Source organism: Protopterus annectens, chromosome 9.part0 (assembly GCF_019279795.1).
Source record: "Protopterus annectens isolate FY-2018-M chromosome 9.part0, PAN1.0, whole genome shotgun sequence".
Lineage (NCBI taxonomy): Eukaryota > Metazoa > Chordata > Ceratodontiformes > Protopteridae > Protopterus > Protopterus annectens.
In genome coordinates, this window is record NC_056743.1 from 909,034,706 (window position 1) to 909,056,597 (window position 21,892).

Consider the following 21,892-nt stretch of genomic DNA (forward strand, 5'->3'; position numbering starts at 1 on the left):
GCCTTCTTCTCACAAGTCAGACTAAATCCCCTTTATATGCTATACCAAGATCACTGTTGCTTGCCTGTCTTCTGACCTACAGAGACAGTACTCTGATTTTCTGCATTCTGTCAGATTCTGTGGAGAGTGACATTCTATATTTGCCATGACTCCCTTTTTAGTGTATTACCTGTAAGCTACTAAACCATCTTTTTCATTACTTTGAATTTTTTCTGTTAGAAAGATCTGAATGACCTGCTTTTGTCAAATATAAGTTGAAGTGTAATTTGGTTTATCACTCAAAGCTTTTGGCAGTCATCACCCGAGTGGCAGGAGTGTGCAGTTAGAACTTGTCTGAGTGAAGACTGCTGGACCAGGGCTCAGTTTTGAGCTTTTTTACTGGTTAACTGGCATCTTGGGGCAATGCAGCAGTTTGCACCTTTTCTATTGTTATATAAAAAAATTGCACTTTATTCATCTGCTTTTACTGTATTTGTGTTTCTTCCTACTTTATTGCATTTATTCTGCTGCATTTATTGCTGCTTGTTAGCAGCCTGATTAAATTGTAACTGTTATTCTAAGCCTTTGGTTGAAGCACTTGGTTTTCAGACCAGTTGTTTTACATTAAGAAGGTTTGTGGTCTGCACTGTTGTAGCAGGACAGGTAGGTTACGTCCTTCTAAGTTGGGAGTTGCTGATTGAAGGCTTACTGTCTGTTATTCTAAGAGTGTATTAGTTCTGGTTTAAACACTTGGGCTTTGGGCCAGTTATTTTACATTAAGAAGGTGTGGTCTGCACTCTTGTGGGAGGAGAGGGTAGATTCTGCCCTTCTGAGCTGGGAGTTTCTGGTTAAAGGTTTATTGTGTCTGCTTATTTGAACTGTTTCTTTCTGAAATTTGTACACATTGTTTTCTGTAGCATAGAAGAAATTCAGATCTGCTGAATCTAGCTTTGTTTGTATAACTTGAGCACTAATCCAGACCATCTTTTTTTGGAGAAGGTTCCCCTGCTCCCTAGTGGCAGGAGTGTGCAGTTAGAACTTGTCTGATCAATGACTGCTGGAATGGGGCTCAGTTTTTAGCTTTTTATTGGTTAATTTGTTTAAACCAGTTTGCTCATTTGCTACTGTTATATTAAAAAAATACACTTTATGCATTGCCGCTTAACTAGGGTTAAACTATTCCTGGTGCCATAAAGTCTGCTCTTCAAAATTTCCCCTTAGAACTAGCCAGTTTTTTTAGTTTTAGCACTCAAATCTGTTTCTTTGAGCTCAGCACTTGTTCAGAACTCGTAAGCACTAAATAAGCTACAAATTACTACAGCACTCAACTTTCCTCACTTGTCTAGAGGAAAACAGTTTTTAGTACTTAATAAATAAACACCTATCCAGGCATGTCTAAGGGTCAGCTCCCGGTGTCTTCTCCTGTTTACCTGATGAATCTGGGCATCTTGGGGCAATGCAGCAATTGCCTCATGTACATAGACAACTCTCTCCTCCTACCACCCAACACTACAACCTGTGAGAGATGCACTTATATAGCCAAACTGGAAGCAAAGCTCTCTTCACCCAAGATTGGACTAGACAGTCAAGAGGAGAAGGTAAACACTTGCATCACACCACACTCATCACATAGTCCCTCAAAACCTATACCACCAAAACATACACATAGCAACACAAGACACACACCTACATTCATGGAGACTCTCAGTAAAAATCTGCTCAAGCAACAGAGACCTCCAAAGCAGAAATGCATGCAGCCTCCACCCTCCAACACAACCCAAATGACACATAGCCCACAAACTCAGTGTGCCACTCAACCACAGCCCATAATTCATAACAACATACCCAACACTCTAGTCATAAGTGACTCTATAGTGAGGCACACTGATGTTCCACTCACAAGGCTAAACAAGGAGAAAATTACTGTCAGCTTCCTGTCGGGTGCCAGGATCCACCACATAATGCACACACTCAGGTCACTCTACAACAAGTACAAATATGACTCTGTCATTGTCCATGTTGGTGTGAATGACCTGAGATGTACCTCCCTGGACTACATGAAAAGAGACATGGAAGAGCTCTCCCATCTTGTAGCCCAGGCAGGTATGACCCTAGCCCTGAGTAGCATCCTGCCATCACCCATAATGGTACCACAGTACAAGGACAAAATGATTGAGTTCAACAATTGGCTAAGCTTCTGGTGTCACTCTAAGAGGATCCAGTATCTGTCTGCCTGGGATAACATGATCGACAGACCATGATGCTTTGCCAGAGATGGCCTGCACCTGTTTCCCTTGGGATTCCAGATACTAGCTAAGGCTCTTGCCACCCCTATAGTGCCTTTTTTAGGCAAGGTTCAAATGACAAATTCACCACCATAACAGGTACAAGCAAGCAAAATATGAGGGTAGTGCTACTCAATGCTAGAAGTCTAAACCTCAAAATGCATTCACTTGAGGCACTCCTTGAAATGGAGAATATCGACATCTGTGCAGTGACAGAGACCTGGTTCAAAGCTCCAGAGAGCACCCCTGCATTACCAGGCTATAATTCATACCACACCTTTTGGCCACCTAACCTGGACCGAAACACTAAAGGTGGAGGCGTGTCCATATTCATTAAGGATATCCACACCTCCAGGCAAGTTGCTCAGTGTAATGCATCCAAGATTATCCAAGTGCAACTAACTCTGGGCAAGACCGCAATCCAAATTTTAACTTGCTACAGATCCCCACCATGCCCCAGGATTCCCATTCCTCATTTCTTGATACACTGGAAAATATTAGGGTACAACCCAACACCCTAATAATGGGTGATTTCAACTACCCCACCATTAACTGGGAAAACTACTCATGTACCAACTCTTTTGCTCAACATTTTCTGGAATTCATAAATTCCAATGCCTTGGATCAACTTATCCACACCCCCACCAGGGGCAGCAATATCCTGGACCTGGTCATTACCAACATGGGCGACTTGTGTTCCACACCAGAGGTCAATTCCTCGTTAGTCAGATTCGACCACAAGCTAATCAGCCTAGACATCCACATCCCGCCCCCACCCCCCATTAGTGAAACCACTATAAAAAATTTCTCCAAAGCCAACTTCACACTTCTTAAGACAGAAGTGGCAAACTTCACGACACCCATGCAGATGGACAATAGAGGAACGACTGCTGAATCCTACACAAATGCACTTTATAAGCACTTAGAAGAGTGCATGGATCATCCTATCTCTAACAGAACCAAGATGCTATCCTCCAAAAAAAGGAAGCCAATCTGGTGGTCCCCTGCCATAAACAAACTCTACAACAGAAGAAAGAAACTGTTACAAAAAAGGGTAAAATCCCATGACTGGAATAACTCCCTGGTCAGCCTCAGTAAGAAGCTGAGATCCCTCATCAAATTCTCCAAAGCTAGTTATGAAAACAAAATTACCACTGATTCTAAAGACAAACACAAAGCATTCTATAGCTATGTCAAGAATCTCAATGGCAATATTCAGATCTGCTCTGAGATACAGCACAATGTCACTAAATATACAGAACCAACTGATATTGCCAACATCCTGGCAGATAGGTTCTGTGCTAACTTTACCCCCCCACCCCCAAAAGGGCCCATCTTTATACCGGAAGAATGCAAAGTTCCTGTAATCATGGCTGCACAGGTAAAAAACACACTCTCCAAAGCCAAGAACACAGCATCCATGGGACCTGACAACCTCCCAGGCTGTGTTCTACATGAACTACAGAATGAACTGGCACCCCACCTAAGCACCATGTTCAATCTTAGCCTCACCTCTGGCTTTGTGCCCACTGAATGGCACACAGCGACATTTATCCCACTCCACAAAGGGGGAGCCACCACGGACCCTGGAAACTACCGCCCCATTAGCCTAATGACCCTGGTCTGCAAGGCCTTGGAATGTATCATCATGGAACTTATAAAAGATATTGGTAATCTCCAAACTCTGGACCCCACCCAGTTCGGGTTTGTAAAAGGCAGATCATGTCTCCTAAACCTGACTGACTTCTTTGAAGCAGTCACCAAAGCCATAGACAAGGGTAAGGTGGTTCACACAGCCTATCTAGATCTCACCAAGGCTTTTGACACCATCCCCCACTCTGGAACTATAGATAAACTCACTAAACTGGGTATAAATCCCTATGTCATAAGATGGGTTGCCAACTGGCTCACTGACAGAACCCACACTGTGAATGTAGCAGACTCCAAATCCAACTTCAGACCAGTGACAAGTGGAGTACCACAGGGTTCAGTCCTGGGTCCTCTCCTGTTTGGTATCTACTTTTCTGAAGTACAGTCTAACACAGAAGGTCTTTGGTTAATGAATTTCGCAGATGACTGCAAACTAGGAGCCATAATTGAAATTTCTAGCGATGTGGACATCCTACAAAAGGGCCTCACTGAGACAGATGCGTGGTGACAAAGCCATGGCCTCAAGCTCAATGCCAAAAAGTGCATTGTCATCCCCTTTGGTAAAACCTCTGTACCCATGAGCTACCACATAGGTGGTAGTCTACTTAACATCAAAAGTGTGATAAGAGACCTTGGGACACAGGTGGACAGTAGTCTCTCCTTTAATAATCACATCGCCACAGTAGTCAGGAAATCCTTCATGTGGCACACCTCATCACAAAAGGTTTCTCATCCAGGAAAAAGGAGGTCATTGTTCCCCTCTACTCATCACTTGTTAGACCCACAGAGTACAATGCCCCTTTTGGTATGTACCTCACAAGACATCTACAACAACTGGAAAGGCCACAGAAATAACTCACAAAGAGGATTACCGGCCTCAAACAGATGCCCTATGCAGACCATCTCAAAAAACTCCAGCTTTACTCCGTCGCATATCTCATACTCAGAGGTGATCTCTGCCTAACATACAAAGCTATGTCAAACCCAAAACTGTTGGACATGCTTCACTTAAAGAAATCCCAACCCCTCTGAGCCACACGCTCTAGGGACCTAACCCTTGTCACCATAATAAACAGAACATGCTGGAGGGATAGATTTCTGTCCCAGAGACTTCCCCATACTCTGGAACAGACTACCTGTCTATATCAAACAAAGCTCGATCCTTATATTGGTTTCTCTAGTATTATACTGGGTACACACGGCAAGGCTTATAAAGACCTTTGGGTCAAAAGCCTAGTAACCGCCTATGAACCTATAAACAAAAGCAGAAGAAGAATGCGAAGAAGAAGAAGAAAATCCAAGATAGAAAAACCTGCCGATGTCAGCAACAACACTGTATATCTTCACATGTCTGTAGCTCATAGAAACACTGGGGCAAGCAGCAGGTGGAACATGAAAATAGACATCATTTAATGTTTTGAAGGATCATTCTCTATTTCTTTAGTTAAGTTTGATCATACTTGTTAAACATATTTAGCCATTAATATTATTTACAGCTTGGAGTCAGGCATGACAAGATTAGAAAACACCAATAAAACATCTTTCTGCACAATTCATGGAAAACTTGAGATAATGGATATCAAACCTTTGTAAGGATAAAGGAATCTCTAAAAAGGGATCCATGCACCTCTCTGTAATGAAGTCAGGTTAAAATTGATTATGATGGGGATGGGTGTTTTGACCTTGGAGAATTATGATATGCCTTCAGTGTGGTACAAAAACAGTAAAGCAGTATGCCTGATAACTACCTGGTACTGCAGGACACTCTCCTCCCCTTACCTTGTGTCACATGGCAGTGTTCTTGGCTGCTTCTTCATATTCACCAGTATTACCAGGTATGTGCTGGCTCAATAAGTCCAAGCCTATGTAAGGGATGATTTGCACCCCATCCCACTGACCCCTGATAGCTTATCCACCTTGCCGGTGGAAACTTTCCTATGTAAAACTTGCCACTTCAGCAACTATGAGAAAAGGAAGGTCTGATTAACAATACAATAGCTCCCACCAATTCCTCATAATGGTCCCTAAATTCCTTGTTCTCAAAACAGGGAACATTGAAAGTAACCTGGATACCTTATATGTCCTAAATATTTCATCTGCAGATGCATTATCCTTCTGGAATTATGTCTGTCCTTCTTAACAATATCTGCTTCCTCAGTATGCTAGATGTGTTTGATGCTTTACTGCAGCAACATCAATTAGGCATTATAACTCTTTATAAAAATCATCTCAAAATGATTAAACTTTCATGTAGTTCCATACCCTTCTACGTATTAACCACCTACATATGCTATCACAGAAACAGACCTCTTCTTCTAAGAGTACTGCGCCTTTCTATTCTTCTGCATTACTTTTTCATGGTGGATATCTGTCATAATTCTGATAACTTTAGCTTAGTTGGTATACTCAGAGACATCTGGAAAGATATACTAACTTTCATACTGGTACAATGTACATCTTTCTTCTTATAGTCTACATATATGGTCAATTAGTTTCTAGCAGGCTTCAAGGCAAGAATTACCAAAAATATATCGTTCTTCTTGAAGACCTCAGTGTTACCTGGTTGGAGTATTTTCACAAAAGTTTCCTAATATGCTAAATGACCATCATCTTCTTCAGGTTATCCAGTAATCCATTTGGCCTAAAAAGTAAACTGGCATACCTTCACTGCATGATTTGTCCATGGTAATAGAAAGGAAAGATGTTTTTCTTATCTAGTGTCCCACTGCTACAAGTCTTCCAATCCCAATCCCAGACAGTGCAGGCTTAAGCAAAAACAATTTAGCCTGCCAGACACTATGAAAGGAAATGCAATTTAGCAAAATATATAATCATAAATCATGATAAACATTTTTTAAAACATTTATATACTACTATCCTTCGCTGCATGATATATATATATATATATATATATATATATATATATATTTACTATCACATTGGCGATCGCACTATGTGCGATCAACGAATGAGCGAAAATCAGGTAGCAAAACTGGAAGCGCGATCATGGCATTGTCAAACCATACAATAGTGAACATTCGCTATAGCAAGGTTCGACAATGTAGTGCAGATCGCACTATAGTAGGGATCGGGAAATGTACCCTTTCGTCAGTGTAGTGCGATCTCGGAGTTTGTATACATAAGTAGCGGGGTGTGGGGGGCTGTGGAGGTGCAGGAGGGCTTGCCCCCTGCAAAAACCTGCTGTAGAATGTTGGGTAGATAGGAGTATTTCAGTGTAGTCGACATGTTCGACATTCGACTTCACTGAAATGCTCGGTTCGGCATTTACACTGTTCGGTGTTCTGATTTACGAACATTTAGTTCTGACATCTGTACATTTGAGCATTGTACTGTCGATCATGTGATAGTAAACCATATATATATATATATATATATATATATATATATATATATATATATATATATATATATATATATGTGTGTGTGTGTGTGTGTGTATGTGTGTATGTGGGTGCAATAGCTATTAGCAAATGTGATAAGAGCAAAAGCTGTTTTTGGCTGTTTTTTGGATGCTGGCAACTCTTTGTGCAACATTGTGGTACAGCATGGTCTGGGGATTTGCTCTTTCCCTGCTGTAATGCAGTCTTGGTATTGGTATATATATAATTAGCAGTGGATGTGAGGGTACAGGGATGCTTGCTCCTCCTGCCTGCAAAACAACACTGTTGTTTTTGTTTGTTTTTTTTTTTTTTTATTATTCAGTCTTTTGATTATTTGATCTTTTTGGACTGATTTTTAATGCTCTTTTGAGTATATATATATATATATATATAGATATATATATAGATATATATATATATATATATATATTTTTTTTTTTTTAAGTGTATACAGTGGCATAGATGATGATGGCTGTATATGCCTATACTGTCCATCTCTGTCAAAATGACTTGCAAGAAAAGACTAATTCCTAGCCTTTAGCTATATGACTGATGGTTTTGTCTTACATGGAGTTACCATAAATCCAATACCAAAACAGAAACCCTTAACTATGTAACAGTGTCTTCTTCCTGTCAGAGTAAGGAAGTCCATTAGTCCTAAGATCTTCTGTAAGAATTCTGGTGCGTATCTCCAGTGGAGATTAAATGTGGATGTTTTCTAATATGGTTTCCCTATTGCTTGCTAAGTTCAAACTGGATGAAGTTCTATCTGATCAAGTTCTTTCCAGTGAAATTGAGCTCCCCAGTTGCTGTTTTCAGTAGGGAATCACTGCTTCTGCAGTTTTTAAGTGTGCAATGTCAGGATTTCTTTCTTTTAGGAGATTTTTCCATTTTTAATGTTGGGGTGACCATGGAGTTGGTATACTTAAATTTGGGGTGTACATGTTTAATTCCCAAGCAACTGTGCTTGTTGACCTGCCTCCTCATTGAGAAGAAGCTCAGCAAGTCATAATGGAAGCTTTTAGCTTTAAATTAGGCATATAGATAGATAGATAGATAGATAGATAGATAGATAGATAGATAGATAGATAGATACATACATACATACATAAATAAAGCATTTTGCTATTTAAGTCTGACATAAAAAAATCTGATTAGCACCCATCCTCACCTGGATAACAAATAAATACAAAAAAATAAATAAATAAAAGACACATTATACAGGCAGTAATATAAGGGAATGTACTGTCTTGGTGTAGAGTGATTTGTAAAATAGAGAAAGACATACTTTCAGAACCCCGAAGGAAGGAACCTCAGTGCTTGCATTATGGGCAATGGTGAAAAGGTCCGGTTTCCAAGATGTGTTATTTTGTGATACAGATAAACAGTAGCTGTTGTAAGGAAACCCCTCATTATTGGCAAACGTACATGTCTCTGAATCACCATTAACTGCCACAAGTGTAGATCTGCACTTTCTTCTGGTATTTAAAACTTGTAGTCCATGCATTGCAGTGGTACAGGGCACCCCCATTAATTCTCCCACACATGTGCATGCAAACCATATACCACTCACCTGTCCCTGCATTGTCTGAACATCCCTGATGTCTCCTTTTTCTTCCCACTCTCGTAAATCATGGATGATTACACTCAGTTGTTAATGCCATACAGTAGAGTTTCAGACCTCATATTCTTTGGTAAATGCACGCTAATTCAGAAGCTGTTTTTCTAGAAATGTGCTAAGTTTATAAGAGGAATATTTAAAATCTCTCCTTGATTGTATGCCTTTGACCCAGTAATTTTGGCTTTGTATGCATTTCTTGTGCAAGGAGGTTGTGAGGCATGTTTAGTTGTGTCCTGTTCCTCTCCTTCATAACTCACAAACTGTTGCAGGTCTTGAATAATGACCAAAATCCTCATTATGTAGTTTAAAAACTCTTACTACGCTACACTATCAGTTAGCATAGTGGGTTAATGCTGATATTTCCTATGTCAAGGATGCAGATTTGAATCTCTCCCCAGTGTAATTTATATTTTTTCCCAGTTTTATATGTTATTCCCCTGTTTTCCACTGGTGTCTACTGGTGGTGAAGAGGACTAATATCCACTGTGAGAGGATGCAGGGTTTGAATCCTTTTTAGTGCTTTTAAGGCACATTATGTAGAGTATCCCTGGTGTTTAGTGATCTTTCTTTTTGTTTTATGAATGCCATTCAGGCATATTTTTAAAGAGTTATCCATGGTCGCTAGTGTTTCCCCAGCCCAGATCTTTGTTAAGTGTGTTAAGGCATGATATTATGTGTTATCTCTGGCAGTTAATATTCCTCTCCCAACCCTTGGTGCTTTTAAGACGAGATGAAAGAGTTTGCCTCGATGTCTAATGGTTCCCTCCAATCAACATTCTGTTTAAGTGCTATTTAGGAATGAGACAATAGAGTTATACCTGGTGTCTAGTTGTTTCTACCCTGATCAATGTTATGTTTAAGTACTGTTAAGGCATGAGATGTGGAATTATTTCTAGTTTCTAGTGGTTCCCCTGCCTCTAAGCGCCATTAAGACACAATGCTCTAGAGTTATCCCAGGTGGATAGTGCTCCACTCTGATCAAATGTTTCAGTCTTTACTCGTTAATATAGGTGTGTGTGGAAGTATGACACTCACCCCCCCACACATGTACACTTACAGTCATACATACAAACACACGCACACACACACACACACACACACACACACACACACACACACACACACACACACACACACACACACACACACACACACCTACCATATCCCCTAACCCACGTGCAGTGATCTCCCAGGCAGACACACACTCACACATGCTGCCTCTCACATACATACATGATCACACACCCCAACACTACCTACCCATCAAACTCCCTGGCACTTACCTCTACTGCAATGGGTGAACACAAACTTTTGGCCTTGCTAATTAACACGAGTATCTAGGAGTGACTGTGCTAACTTATGCAGCAGGATAACTCTCTGAATCTCTTAGCCACACAAATCTTACTGCAGACAGTTCCAAGGAAGATCACATGTCTAATTAACATATGCCTCTACCCCGGAATATATAATTAACATTTAGCATGGCAGCAGAGACAGCCCACCACAGTGCTGCATGTTTTTATTTTACAGTACCTTAGTAGGATGATTACCATGAGGTATACACACTGTATATAAAAAGAAGTTATGTACTCACCATAATGCTCCATCTGAGTAGTTACACTTCATTTTTCTGAAACCTGTGGGTATTCGGATCCATATCAGATCCGAGCTGGCAACTTTTCAAGCATCTGCTCCAAGCTCCTCCCCCTTACCCATAGCCCATCAACATCTCCTACCTTCCCTCAGATCGAGTTTGCCACTACTCAACCAATCAGCAACTCAGCTTACAATAAACCATGAGAAGGTTGGGGGAAGGAGGGTGGGAAGGTTGCAGAAAAATGAAGGGTAACTACTCAGATGGAGTAGGAGATGGAAGGATATTCCTGAGCACCGCAGAGCCGAAGGATATTCTCCCTCTGGAGATCAAATCCAACTTATAATTAGAAATAAAGGTATGTGACCTTGCCCAAGTTACTGCCGCACAAATGTCATCTAGTGAAATCCTAGACTTACAGAAGGGCTTTGTTCTATGTAAATAAAAACAAAGTTGTCTATGAACATCTAGCAAATGCAGTTTATATTCACCATTGTTCTGAAAATTTGGAAAGAAAATAGGCAGGTTAATTGTTTGATTAATGTTTAATTCAGAAGCCACTTTTGGTAAGAAAGAAGGGTTTGTGCGGAGAGAAACCCTGTTCTTATGGAAGATCAAGTAAGGGGGAATGGCAGACAATGCCTGAATCTCAGTAACCCTCCTAGCTGATGTAATGGCCACTAGGAAGGCTGTCTTCCAGGATAAGAACTTCAAATCTACTGATGCTGCAGGTTCAAAGGGGGGAGCAACTAAAGCCTGGAGAACCAAGGTAAGATCCCAAGGAGGAACAGAGTCCTTAACTGGAGGATGCAAAAGAAAGGTGCCTTTAAGGAAAGCCTTATACAGTCTAGAAGAGGCCAAGGCATTCATGTTCTCACCGACGTGGAAATTCAAAACAGCTGCCAGTTGCACTTTCACAGTGGAGGAACTAGCCCCTTGTTAAAAATTGTTGGCTAAGAAATCCAACACTGCAGGAGCAGGGGCTGTAAAAGGATCCAGATTTCTCTGAGAAGCCCAAATAGAGAATCGTTTCCATTTACTGTGGTAAATCTGCATAGTGGAAGCCTTGTGAGATGCCACCAGAATAGTTTTTACTGAAGATGAAAGACCGGGAGTCCTGGCAATCAAGGGAACTGTAGCAACCAAGCTGTCAGCTTGAGGCTGTCCAGGCTGGGTGGACAAGTGCCTGAGGGATGAGAAATGAGATCTGGGCAGGGATTCAGAACCCAAGGAGCAGCTAGAACATGAGACCAGAGGAAGGGGAACCACACTTGACAAGGCCAGAATGGGGCAATGAGGATCACTTTGCACCCCAGTCGACAGGCTTTCTGAAGAAACTTCAGAATGACTGCTAATGGGGGATAAGCATACAGTAACCCAGGAGGCCAAGCATGGACTAGAGCATCTCTGGGGGGATCCCCTGGTGAGGGAATCAGAGTGAAGAACTTGTTGCACTTTGTGTTGGAAGGAGATGCGAAGAGATCGCAGCAAGGCTGACCCCACGCAAGGAAGATCTCCTCTGCTATCAACCGTTTCAGAGACCACTCATATGGCATTAGAATAGCCCGACTCAATCTGTCCGCTAAGATGTTGGAACGTCCTGGGATGTGCGTTGCAATCAGAAACCGACTGGTGGAGATCGCCCACTCCCACACTCTCATGGCCTTGCGACACAGAGGGTAACATCTGGTTCCTCCCTGTTTGTTGATGTACCAGACAACCAACATGTTGTCTGACTGAATTGCAATAGCCCCTGGAGGAAGAACAGTGTGGAAGGCTTGCAATGCTAAAAGCACTGCTCTTATCTCCAGAACATTGATGTGCAATCTGGTCTTGATCTGGGACCACGTGCCTTGGACCATCCTCCCCAGATAATGCCCCCCACCTGAGCTGGGAGGCATCTGTGTTCACTGTGGCTTGGGCTGTGGATGAAACAAATGGGTGTCCTGCTGCGATCTCTGGGGATTGTAGCCACCAGAGGAATGATACCCTGCAGGCTTTGCTGATTTGAATTGGATATTCCATGGGGAGATCTAGCCAAGACCACTGTACTGCTAGAGTCCATTGAAGGACATGCATGTGAAGACGCGCACAGGTGAGGATCAAGATTGTTGCAGCCATAGAGCCTAAGGCTCTGAAAACGTCACCCGCCTTGGGTAACCTGGGGCCAAGAACTATGGATATATAAGCCCATAGACTCTGGACCCTGTCTGGAGTTAGAAAGACTTTCAGTTGAAGGGCATCCAGCCATGGCCCAATAAAGTCCAAGATCTACACTGGGTCCAAGAGGGACTTGGAAACATTGATAATGATCCCTAGCTGGTTTGCAAGATGAAAGAAAGAGTCTCTGGCTTGGCAAAGAAGATGCTTGGTGGAAGCAGCAAGGAGTCAATCGTCTAGGTAAGGGAATACCTGAATTCCCTGAAGCTTCAGGTGAGCTGCTACAACTGCCATTACCTTGGAAAACAGCCTGGGGGCTGTAGTGAGACCGAAGGGTAGGGCTCTGAACTGGAAATGATTGGCTCTCAGCCGGAAGCAAAGAAATCTCCTGGAGCTTCTGTGAATCTTGATATGGTAATAAGCATCCTGGAGATCTATCGAGCACAATCAGTCACATTCTCAAAGATACAGTAGAATGGACTGCAGGGTGACCATCCAGAATTTCTGTTTGGCAACAGCCAGGTTTAAGGTGGACAGGTCCAAAATGGGCCTGAGGTCCCTCGTCTTTTTGGCACTAAAAAGAACCTGGAGTAAATGCCGGATTCAGACTGATCGAGGGGGACCATTTCGATGGCTCGTTTGTGAAGCAGCTTGGAAATATCTAGTGCTGCCATCTCCCTTTGAGTGGGTGGGACATCTGGGAGGTGCTTTGGTTGGATGGGAGGGGCAACAAATGGTATGGTGTAGCCTCTGGATATTATTTGAAGCACCCAACGATCTGCAGCTATGGACTCCCAAGCCGTTGGGTGCAATGATAATCTTCCCCCGACTGCCTCCAGAGTACGGCAGTTGGGCAACCCCTCAGGGCTACTGCGTGGGTCTGTCCGAGATGGGCTCCCTAGACCCAAAGTTCATCTGACCCCCTCTGCCTCTGGGACAGTGTCTGTCATGTCCTCCTCTGCCTCTAAGGGACGAGTTAACTTGAGAGTCCCAGGAAAACTGTGATTTCCAGAACCACATCTTCTTTTGCCCTCTCTGATTCCTGGAAAAGGACCTTTGAGGAGTAGAAAAGCAGATTCTGATGGCAGACAAAGTCTTCCCATCTTTTTCACTCTGGACAAGGGTGTCATGTACAGTCTTCCCACAAAGAGAAGAACCATTGAAGGAAGCATTTGTGAAAGACGCCTTGAAGCGGTCCGCAAATTGACACAGTCTGAGCCAAGCGTGTCACCTCATAGCTACGCTGGTCCCAGCCACCCTAGCTGCTCCTTCCATAGTATGGGAAAGGAGGTGCATAGACATGTTAAATACTGACTTCAGAGTTGACATTTTCATGGAGAACAGATGCTTGCCCTTTGGTGACAAAGACTCTGGGGGCGACTCAGCTAATTCTGTGACTAGGTCTCGGTGCAGTCGTATAACGTGTGCCAAATAGTTCAGAGCTCAGATGGAAAATGTTGCTGAAGAATACACTCGCTTCCCAAATTGATCTACCATCCTGGACTCCTTGTCCGGAGGGTGGACCGAGGAACTTCCTGAGCCAGTTCCTTCTTGGTGGCAGCTGCAACCACCATAGCATCCACAGGGGATCCTTTATACCAGGCCTGTCTGTTCGTGGGTGGAGAGAGGATCTTGTCCGGACATTTAGGTATTGGCTCTATGGTGTCAGACTCCATCCATGCCCACATGGTGATAAGATCCACCAAGGGATCTACCGATGGGGACACCCAGGACATAGATGGGCCCATGCCAAAAGCCTCCAGGAGCACTGATTCATCCGTCAAAGGTTTTGGGGCTGATCAACCTCCCCTCTGGCGAAGGATCTCCATGATGTCTCCAAAGGAGACATCCTCAGGAGGTGACCTGGGGGAACCTTCTCCTTCATCTAAATCAGTGTCTTCTGTCAAGGACTCGGGGGAGTCCAGGTGCCTCCTTTTATACATGTGCTTATGAGGACCCTCTTCGGTGGGACTCTCTGTAGAGGGCTCATGAGCCATGGGGGGTTCCTCCAGGGGAACCTTCTGGGGCTCCTCTAGCAGGGGCTGTCCCTAGGACAAGCTGAAGGGAGTCGTAACTGAATCCGAGGGAGTCTGGGCGGAATCCAAGGAAATAGGTTGGAGTCTCAATCCTTGGGAGAGAACCCTCTCCACCATGTCGAACACCGATCGAAAGCAAACCTCTTTAGCACCCAATAAGGATGAAGCTCTCTCCAGGTCTGCCATGGGGATTGAGGCAGAGGCTAGGGTAGCCGAAGCTCCGAAGGAACGACTCAGATCCGACTAAGTCAGAGCCAAAGACACCTCCATCCCCTCAGGTCTGACTCCCCGTCCTCAGCCCCGAGAGCTGCTCAGATCTGAACTGGTCAGATCTGAGGAACTCAAGGTAATCACCAGAGTCAAGGTTAGAGGAACCATCGGTGCCGAATCCCCAGCTCCAAAGATCCTCGGATCCAATAAACCCCAAAACTGCAGGCTGGATTGGGGAAGGAGAAATAGGGTGAAAGAAGGGCATGGAGGTCCCACCTCTGGAGGGAGAGGGGTCTGGCAAGACTCCCATCTGGATTTGGGTCTGAATAAATCTCCTCATCATCCTATCCATATCCATTTCAGAGGGACTCCGAGTCGAGCTTGAGGAAGTGACCGACTCAGATCTGGCTGGATGCTGTGAAAATCTGGATGAAGGCCTCGGTTCCGAAGGCTCTGTCAGCTCTGGGGAGAATCTAGGGGAGCAGAGCCGAGGAGACACAGGTCTCGACACCTTGGAAGGTGGGCTAGGGTAGGACTCCTGATCTGGAGACCATTAACTATCCCCCTTCTTTTCTCTGTCTCTATCCTTTTTCTTTTCTTTTCCTTTGACATACCCTTCAACAGGCTTAGTGAGAGGATGAGTCCCAACCTGAGGGGGGGGGTTGGGTGGTAGCTGTGGAAGCTGAGGCCGAGGTCGATGAGTCCAGCATGGAAGCAGGGAGAAGGCCTTTAGCCACCAGTTTGGCCTTCCTCTCCTTCAAGGCTCTTGGATTAAAACCAGCACACACACTGCACTGGACGGATAAGTGAGGAACGCCCGCATACAACACACAGAGTGTGACCATCCGCCGGTAAAAGCTTATGGCCACACTCTGTGCATTTCTTAAATGTAGGCTTGGGCTGATCAGCCATTCTACACACACACAGCCACACCTACCAAACTCCAACACACTAAGACCACGCACACCTATGGGGAAGGGAGGGCCTACACTAAGCTACTTCACCAACTAAACCTTTTTGCTTTTTTGTTGATTTACAGACAAACAAGCGATTGGGGGAGGAAAGGGAACTACTGAGAAAAAAACTCACTACATACAAAAAATTTTATCAAAAAGCACTTACTACAACCTTAATGCTCAGAGCTATGGAGATCATGATGCTGATGCATAAGCAGCAAATGAGATCTGAGGGAAGGTAGGAGATGTTGATGGGTTAAGGGTAAGGGGGAGGAGCTTGGAGCTTGAAGCAGATGCTTAAAAAGTTGCCGGCTCAGATCCGATATGGATCCAAATACCCACAGGTTGCAGATAAAATGAAGTTAACTACTTCAGATCTCACAGTTACCTTTCTGAATTTGGCTCAGTATTTCTCTGCATTATTAAGTGTATCAGAAGTTGTCAATAATCCTGTGCTCCTTCTTACAGCATTGGTTCCCATTTGCTTTGTTCAAATACCAAAAAGTGATAAGAAATCACTAAACGTAAACTGGATTGATCAGTGTTTATATTCTGATAATAGCACTGAGTACATTGTCAGGATTTCTTTGCATTTTAATCAGCAAAATTTAACATTGCGTACAGAGATGGTCAACACTGACAGTCATTCTCTTTAAACTGTCTATTTAACATGCCTTCAGCATACCTAGACACCTAAGTCCTGAACTGAAAACTAGTTCCATGGTTTTTGTTCATATCTTCCTTCTAAGACTACAGATCTCCAGGTCTGCAGAACTCATGGCGCAAACCTGTAAGTCTGCAATATTCTTTGAGTGGGTAAATATAGTGGTTAAGATGAGGGTGCTAACAGTTCCCCTGTCAGTGCTTACACTGAGGGTCAGGCAGGCAGAATAAGACAAAACAATAAGACAGATCTACTTACGAAGTAGGGAAGTAAGACATAGTTGTAGTGATGAAGTGTATGCCAATGTACACATGACTGAGTTTCATGTTGATGAAACTCACCTGCTGCATGGTGATAGCAATCTCTTTCTCCCAAGGTGCAGCAACCTTGAAGCTGATTATATGGTCATAATTGAATGGATACTGTAAGGGGTAGTGCCTCTTGCATGGAGGGGGTTGCCACTGACAAGAAACATAATTTTAATTGTGTAAATTCTGTTTTGGTTATCTAGGAGCTTTCAACTATGAAAAATAAAGGATGCTATTTACAAATCATTGATAGTTATATAAAGATCGAATTAAACACTCCTGAGATTCAAAGCAGTGCAGCTCTAAAAATTGAAGACCAGACACTGGAAGAAAATGTAGAGAAAAGGGAAAGTAGCATCATTTTGTAGGTTGTGAAGTACCTTATTCTGGAACAAAAAGAACTTGACTGTCAAAGCAAAAATGAGGTTAGAGTTCTGGGAGGTAGAACAAATTACAAAACAATATTAATGACCACTTAAGAGTGACACAGGGGCATTAGTAATACAAAGATCAAGTTAGCATTAAAACATTTTTTATTCCCAGTTTCTGTCCATAACTACCCTTCTGATATTAATTAACTTTGAAAGAAAAGCAAATCAAAAAAGTGGGGCAGGTTATCACATATGCCAATATGATATTCTTACTGATAAAAGCAGCATGGTTTCAAACCAAAGTACAGCATGTCCTCTGCCATGTACATACTAATGCCATCTCTACCAACTTTGAACAGGGTGGGCTCACAAGGTCAATGATCATAGCCCTCATTTAATTGTGTTGACCACAGCATACTACTGTATAAGTTTAAAAAATGCAGCTTCTATGACAAAGTCTTCACCAGGCTTTGTCCATTGATTCTAGTACTGCTGATATCATCCCCTAACCTGCTTCCACTGGTTTCCCACAGGGATCATTCCTCAGACCTCTGTTGTTCTCATTATTCATTAACAACCTTACTTGGGATAAACATACCTAAACGTCTTCCTATATGCAGACAGTATTCTCATCACAATGGTATCACTCTCTCAAATTGAAAGTATCACCTCACTACAAAATGATTTCAGGCTAATCTGAAACTGGATGTGCTCTAAGAAGCTAATCTACTTGCATGGTATTTGGGACAAATATGCAGCTCACCACAGCTCAACCCCTTTACATTTTGACCTTTACCACCACTACCACCTCTCTTTTGTAACTCAGAAAAAAAAAATTGATAAGTCTCCTACTAGACCAAACTCTTTCTTTTTTCACTTATACAGAGGGTCAAACACAGGATGTATTTAGACAACCCAGAGTAGCCTACAAAATTTTCAACTCACAAACAAAAGAAGCAAGGCAAATCATAGCCATCAGTGTGTTATTCCCTACCTACTACTCATAACCTCTTCCTTCCTTTAAAATACACAGCTTCTCCAGGAGACAGACAATACGACTTTCCAATTTATTAACAAAAGACCCCTCATGGATGCCACTGCATCCCCCTCAAAAAATTTAATTGGCTCCCAGTAGTAGACAGAGCATCCTTTCTTCTCGGTCTGCTGACCTTTAAATTAGCGAATGAATGTTGTTGTCTTTCATTTAGACAATGGCTATAGTTCAAATACAATTCCTTCTGCCACTGAAACATTGACACTAACCTCCTTATTAGGTCATCCTACACTTTAGCAACCACTGAAAGGTCATATTCAAAAATGAGGCCAGAACATTTTTGGTAGTCTGAAGTTCCCTCTTGAAACTTAGATGGCATATATTACAAACTGCAAGTACAATGCTGAAACTCACACTGTTCTGAAAATATATTTGACTCCATACTTGCATAGACGGGACCATTATCTAATTTACCACACCTGGAATGCTTTGAAAATAAAGTTTTCAGCAAATTAATGTCTCCAAAATTGGGGTCATCACCTGTGACCATCATCCACAAAGTCCCATTTCTTCCAAAATCTGTAGTCTACTTCAAGGTTGTGCTACCTTAAAGGAAGTTATTTTAAGAAAGGGGTGAAGGGGGTTTCATCTCCAGCATAGGGGTGAAGGGTTTTGCCCCCACATCATCTAGGGCTGTTGTTTTTCTTTCTTTTGCAAATTAAATTAATTGCCTGTTAGTGTAGTGACCCTCAGATTGGCATATCATATCTGATTACACCTCTGTTTATTGTATTTGTCAACATGACCTCAAGAAACTTTGAATAACAGACAACTAGATCAGATTTATACATTTGTGGTGCAAAGACTAATCTATTCTATGGTTTTCCTAGAAATTAATAAAAAAAATCTTTTTATTTGGATTGTTGTTATGATAGACATTACACAAAGCACAATTCTGAACCTGTTGTTCTACTTGTACAAACAAACTTGGACAAAATAAGACACCACAAGCTCTTTCTTCACATTTCACAATTCCCACGTGTGAGATTCATCTTTTCTTTCCAGCATTTCTTTGTCTTACTGAACTGATGAAACCAAGTTTTCATCCTTGAGCATCAAGACTTATATGCAACTAATCTCTTCCCTGAATTAAATGCATCACAATTGTTCTACCCGAGTGCATTTTTGTTTTAAATAACTTCCCCTAGTCACATCTCCAAATATTTACATCAAAGTATCACTTTAAGTACACAGACATACGTGGAATTATCCACTTTCCTCTCTCTTCTAGTTTGGTTATTTTTCAGATATGAATGATTCCTATCTGTTACAAGCATATCTGTCCTTGCTTCCACTTCATGTCAGGGCTAGCCACTCGATGTAAATATTCACTCTGTGTGATTCTTTTTTTCTCAAATACCTTTATTGTGACATAGGCAAATTTACATTCACATAAAGGTAATCAAACTATATTAACATAAACATTATACTTCACATATATTGCTATATATCATATAACCTAAGCAATATTACATACATTATTCAGTTCCTGCCTTTTTTTAAACAAGACACATCTCTATTAAACGATCACTTACTACACAGGCAATCCTACATTTATATAAATGAAAACAAACCACACCAACACAATCTGAGTTGCAAACATTTTACATCACAAACAATACTGATACACTCCCAGCTGCAAACATTATACATCACTTATAATCTACCCAATCTTTCTCACTCAAACATTACATAGCTCATTTAAGTCCTGCCACCTTTTAAACCTAATTCCTCCCTTGTATGTATTGTTCCCATAATTCCTATTTTCCTATGCATTTTGCTCCTACCCTATTCTAAAGATCTCAATTCCAGTTGTTTTATCTCTGTTACTATATTCACTACTTCCAGTATAGTTGAATTAGATTTAGATTTTCTAGTAATTTTTTGGCAGCCACCATTATTAGGCACAGCAAGGCCTTACCATTTCTAGGCAATTCAGACATCGATTACTGTTGATGTGACATCCTGACCTCATGTAAAAATGAGGAAAAGGGGACTGATGCTGATGAAGATGACAATTTCCCATCTAAGCCATACTTCTGTAACTGCAACAAATTTGTAGCAATCTTAGTTGTGGTTATGCAGTAATATCTTAAATATACTTCGTAATGTCTTGCAACCATTTTCTATCAGTACTCACTTCCCATAAAGACAGTCATGGAGCATTTCACAATGATATGTTATGGCTAAAAGCTCTTCTGTCTGAACATATATTTTTCCTGATAATCAGTAAAGGTTCCAGACCCATAAGAAGCCAATTCCTTTAATTGAAGAATCAGTGCAACATTTTCATTTTGACTGGCATCTAAATACAAATGTGATTTGATTATATGTATCAAAATATTTCAGTGTAGGTGCTTGTATCACCTACTATTTAAGCAATTTAAAGATTTTTCACTCTGTATTCCAGTACCATCCCACATAATTTTCCAGTAGTTTCCTTAATGACACACTCATTTCTATCATGTTTGGCATGAACTTCAAAAGATAAGGTATCACACGGGACAGAGACTTTGAATCACATGTCATCTGTCTTGGGCATCAGCTGGTGTAACTCTGAATTGTTAGTCCAATACTTCATTTACATCTTTAACTGTTAGTGGCCAAAATCTTATTTTATGTGTGAGGATCAGAGAGCAAGAAATATGCATGAGGGCAATATAATCCCTTAAATGTTTTATTTTATCAGTGTCTATGATAATGCTAAGGAACAAAAGATTCAGTTTTTTCATCAGGGAGTTTTTTTTTCTTTTGGGCATTCAGTTTCTTGGGAATATAAGATGGGACTACTTACACAATTTCTTTCTGTCAACCTTCAGATTGTGGACATTTGCATAAATCATACATAGATATACATACAGACAGATATATATTCTTGACAGAAGTACCACAGGTTAGTTGTCATCTTAAAATATAGCTTATGTGGTAAAATGTAGTCAAAGAAGGCAACTGTAATATTAGATTGAATAAATAGTGGCTTCTCAGAGCCCACACTCAGTGCAGGCATTAAGCTAGGCTGCCATTTTATTATCCATGTTTTTTGCATTTCCTTTTCTTTCAGTGTCCTCATTGTGCGTATCCTTTCTACCACCCACTGATGTAGAATGTCAGTACCATGAATCAATACTTTCTTTAAATATTTCTGTAGTCCAGCTGTGCAAATCCAATTTTCAGTATAGGCCTGCAGGGAGAAAAATGAAGAGTTGAGTGTGTAGTAACAAAAATATGGTTGATAATTTTCTTTTGTAAAATAATAACCTTACATGCTGTAATTTATAGTCACATGACAAATTGTCAATATGGAATATGTACATACATGTTTATTAAGCCATTGTACATGGCCAGAGGCTAAGATAAACAAATTTTTTAACAGCCCTATATGTTATTATTTGAAGAAAGCAGCAAACACTCCATGCCTAAGAGAAGGTGAGAAGAAATCAAAATAGAATAAGGGAGTGTAGAATAAGCCGCGGTGGTGCAGCGGTGGCGTTGTCGCCTCGCAGCGGGGGGTTCTCCCGTTCGATTCTCAGCTGGGGCACCTTCTGTGTGGAGCCTGCATGTCCTCCCCATGGTCGAGTTGTGTTCAAAAGACATGCATAAATG

General features: G+C 41.7%; 2 protein-coding genes across 3 annotated transcripts in view; one reads left to right on the top strand and one right to left on the bottom strand.

Annotated features, from left to right (window-relative positions):
* Window positions 1-21,892, top strand: part of LOC122811659 (G-protein coupled receptor 182-like) — a 90,483-nt gene that overhangs the window by 15,746 nt on the left and 52,845 nt on the right. The gene's annotated exons all lie outside the window — the stretch shown is intronic.
* The window catches only part of ZBTB39 (zinc finger and BTB domain containing 39), a 614,376-nt gene continuing 613,020 nt past the window's right edge, over window positions 20,537-21,892 (bottom strand). For both annotated transcript variants that reach the window (XR_006366276.1, XR_006366277.1), the window contains one exon: window positions 20,537-21,470. The gene's annotated coding sequence lies outside the window, so the exon portion shown is untranslated. The remainder of the gene's footprint in view (window positions 21,471-21,892) is intronic.